At 44.0% G+C, this 4,450-nt stretch overlaps 1 pseudogene; it reads left to right on the forward strand.

Annotated features, from left to right (window-relative positions):
* Positions 1–1,863: 1,863 nt before the first annotated feature.
* Positions 1,864–3,086, forward strand: LOC118921891 (protein-L-histidine N-pros-methyltransferase-like; annotated as a pseudogene).
* The last annotated feature ends 1,364 nt before the right edge of the window (positions 3,087–4,450 follow it).

Genomic DNA, 4,450 nt, shown 5'->3' on the forward strand with positions numbered 1-4,450 from the left:
ATCCCCAAGAATTTCACAGACAAACCAGGTCCCTGAACCTTGGTGCTGTTCACAGCCCATCCTTTTTCCTGTAGATGTTGCAACAGTCTAGGAACTGCCCCTTCTAAATCTGAAAGAGAATCAGATGTGAGCACAATATCATCAATGTAGTGATACAACCACACTGTTTGTGGTTTCCTCCATGTGGCCAAGTCCTAGACTACAAGTCCATGACAGATGTTGGGACTGTGGAGGTATCCCTGTGGAAGAACAGTGAATGTCCACTGCCGGCCTTCCCATGTGAAGGCAAACTGTTCCTGGCTTTCCTGTGCTATGTCAATAGAGAAGAAAGCATTAGCAAGGTCTACTATATAATAATACATTCCCAGTTTGGGGCTGAGGGTGTCCAGAATGTCTGCTATCAAGGGGACAGCAGCATGCAAATGGGGTGTGACTTTATTCAATTCCCTGTAGTCTACAATCATATGCCAGGAGCTGTCTGGCTTTCTCACTGGCCACACTGGGGAATTAAAAGGACTGTGAGTGGGCTTTATGATGTCCACCCTCTCCAACTGTATAGCATTTTCCATTATCTCAATGAAAAGAGACCCTACAATGCCAGTCACTACATGGTTCCCTAAGTCTCCAAGCAGTCTTCCAACTCATGGAGGGCTAATTCTGCAGCTTCTGGTGTTTTCACCCTTCCCCAGTCTGGGGAAGGTCCCACCTCTCTAGGAGGTACTTTACTTAATACCAATTCCCCACTAGGGGTTCCCAAGTTGGAAGCGCCACAGCTGGGGGAATAATAACAGGTGAAGCGGCACCGTCTGTCACTGCATCCACTGGGGCCTCCCCACCATCCACAGGAGCAGCCCTCCCAAAGGTCACACCCATTATGACAGATTTCAGATTTAGAGGCACCCTGCCGACTGTGCCAGGTTAAGTCCGGGGAGAGGAAATCCTGGCAGAAAATACCTCTAAAAACTGAAATCAGTCAAAGGGAGAAATAGAGTTTAAAACCCATTTATTGCTCACAAACTGTGGTCCCAGGCTGTCTTTCTCCTCTGCTCTGTAAAAAGCCAGAAACCAAGCAAACCAGCCCCCTTCCCTTAACCTCTCAGGTTCAGACATGCCCTCAGTTGCACAGGTAATTATCCATTGATATAGAGATGAACTTCTCTCCACCCCTGAGGATATGCAAATGAACTAAAGCCAGGTGAGATATTCTGGAAATGTTACAATTTTACCCACAGGGGCTTGGCAATGGGAGGTGCTGACCCTGGTCACATTGCTGCTCCAGTTTTGTTAGGGGGACATTGTTTATTTTTCTTAGTTCTTGTCCCTGCCGCAAAAAATAATTGTTAAGGGCAGAGACACAGTAGTGAAGCAGAGTAAAAGTTTTACTTAAAGTTATGCACTTAAAGAGAGAAATAAGTGTGGGCACCTGTTGGGGGAAGTTGGTTTGGAAACACAGTGAAGTCAGAGCACAAGTTGAGGAAGGAATTGATTAAAGGGAGAATGTCAGGAAACTGCTACTTAGCATGAGGTGCATCCCCTGCCAACTCCTTAAGCCAGTGCCACCTGGCATCCAGTGTCTACTTGGATCTGCATGGTGTGAGAACTGAGCCCTTACCACCCCAGATTTGGGGGAGCCACAGAGCACTGAAAGGAGTGAGATTATGTTCTGCAAATTTCCTAGAGGCAAAGAAAGGAGACTCTCAGGCAGGCTACCAAAGAGCATGACTATAAGCTGCAGTTCCATCCAGGTCACCCAGGCAACAGTAATTTGCAAGCCTAGACCTGAGCTCTCAGCAGCCCCTCCCTACTTATCTGAAATAGGAGAGAGAGAGAGTGAAGATCTGAGCTGAAATCCAGAGGATTATAATGAAGCAAAGTAACAGCCTGAAGGGGCTGGATGGGCAAACTGGCCACGATGTCTAGAGCTTGGGCGCCCGAGGTGATTGAAGCGAGCAGGCACAGCCCCTGATGAGACTGTTTGTGGACTGGCTGTGCCTGAGACTGGCATCTGTGCGGGTGGCACGGAGGACGTGGGTGCTGTGGAGCCTGCTCACCTGCTCCCTGTACGTGAACATGAGGAGTGGGCCCGGCAGGCCAGCTGTGGCCGCGGGCGGCAGGAAGGAGAACCACTAGTGGTATGTGTGCAACAGAGAGAAATTATGTGAATCACTCCAGGCTCTTTGTTCAGTTACCTTGATCAAAGAACACAGATCTTAAACAGCAGCATTGAGAAATAGGGCTGGCTATTCATCCAATTATATCACTCTTTTGTGTCATTTGTTTTTAGCCTGTTTATGTCTAGAACTTCTATCAATTGGTTGCTAGGAAGAGGTTCAATGTTTGTGTTTTCACCAGATCAATTTCAGAGACTGCTTAAAATTAATCCAGGCTGGAAAACTCATAGACTTCTTGATTTAGGTGCTGGAGATGGAGAAGTCACAAAAATCATAAGCCTTCATTTTGAAGAAATTAATGATTAATGCCACTGAAACTATGATATGGAAGCTTCAAAAGAAGAAATACAGAGTGCTTGGTATAAATGAATGGCAGAATACACAGTTCCAGTACGATATTATCAGCTGCTTGAATTTGCTGGACTGCTGTAATCAGCTCCTGACTTTATTAAAAGATATCAGAAGCATCTTGAAGCCAACTAGAGCCAGGGTCATCCTTGCCCTGGTCTTACTCTTTCATCCCTTTGTGGAAAACATAGGTGGGTGGCAAGTGGAAGAAACCATCAGAAATTTTGGAAATCAAGGGACAGAATTGGGAAGAACAACTGAATAGTCTGCCTGAAGTTTTCAGAAAAGCTGGTTTTGTAATTGAAGCTTTCATCAGACTGCCGTACCTGTGTGAAGGCAATATTTATAATGACTACTATGTGCTGGATGACGCTTTGTTCTCAAACCAGTATAAAGACATGGGGGACAGAGTCTTCGGAGTCCACCCCAGGAATGTAAACTCTAGAAGAGGGTCTGCATCTGCGATTATGGGAAGGGAGGAACTTTGGGGACTGCTGTGCTAAATATCATGTAGAAATTTTAAAAGCCAAAATATGAATTATTTCTTTGCAGTATGTAAAAGGAATGTTTTCAAAAAACAAAAACCCAACTCTCTAAGGATTTTTGTTGTACCATTAATCTAGAATGACATGCGGAACATTGTTTACTAGACTTCCCCCATCAATAAGTCCCCCCTACAAACCCCATTACAGTCACTGTCTATCAGTGTAGTAAGATGATATAGAATCACTACTTGTCTTCTCTGTGTTGCACAGCTCTCCCCATGCCCCCCCTCACATTAAACATGCTAATCATAATGCTTCCCTTTCTTACCCCCTCCCTTATCCCTTGCTTCCCACCCATCCCCCCCAGTCCCTTTCCCTTTGGTAACTGTTAGTCCATTCTTGGGTTCTGTGAGTCTGCTGCTGTTTTGTTCCTTCCGTTTTTTCTTTGTTCCTATACTCCACACATGAGTGAAATCATTTGATGCTTGTCTTTCTCCACCTGGCTTGTTTCACTGAGCATAATACCCTCTTGCTCCATCCATGTTGTTGCAAATGGTAGGATTTGTTTTCTTCTTATGGCTGAATAATATTCCATTGTGTATATGTACCACCTCTTCTTTATCCATTCCTCTACTGAATGACACTTAGGCTGCTTCCAATTCTTGGCTATTGTAAATAGCGCTGCGAGAAACATAGGGGTGCATATGTCTTTTTCAAACTGGGCTGCTGCATTCTTAGGGTTAATTTCTAGGAGTGGAAATCCTGGGTCAAATGGTATTTCTATTTTGAGTTTTTTGAGGAACCTTCATACTGCTTTCCTCAATGGTTGAACTACTTTACATTCCCACCAGCAGTGTAGGAGGGTTCCCCTTTCTCCACAACCTTGCCAGCATATGTTGTTGTTTGTCTTTTGGATGGTGGCAATCCTTACTGGTGTGAGGTGCTATCTCATTCTGGTTTTAATTTGCATTTCTCTGATGACTAGCAATGTGGAAGCATCTTTTCATGTGTCTGTTGGACATCTGTATTTCATCTTTGGAGAACTGTCTGTTCAGTTCCTCTGCTCATTATTTAATTGGATTATTTGCTTTTTGTTTGTTGAGGTGTGTGAGCTCTTTATATATTTGGATGACAACCCTATATCGGATCTGTCATTTATGAATATATTCTCCCATACTGTACGATGCCTTTTTGTTCTCTTGGTGGTGTCCTTTGCTGTATAGAAGCTTTTCATTTTGACATAGTCCCACTTTTTCATTTTTCCTTTTCTTTCCCTTGCCCAGGGAGATATGTTCATGAAGAAGTCAATCATGTTTATGTCCAAGAGATTTTTGCCTATGTTTTTTTCTAAGACTTTTATGGTTTCATGGCTTACATTCAGGTCTTTGAACCATTTCGAATTTACTTTTGTGTATGGGGTTAGACAATGATCCAGTTTCATTCTCC

The sequence above is a fragment of the Manis pentadactyla genome, chromosome 17 (assembly GCF_030020395.1).
Source record: "Manis pentadactyla isolate mManPen7 chromosome 17, mManPen7.hap1, whole genome shotgun sequence".
Classification (NCBI taxonomy): domain Eukaryota; kingdom Metazoa; phylum Chordata; class Mammalia; order Pholidota; family Manidae; genus Manis; species Manis pentadactyla.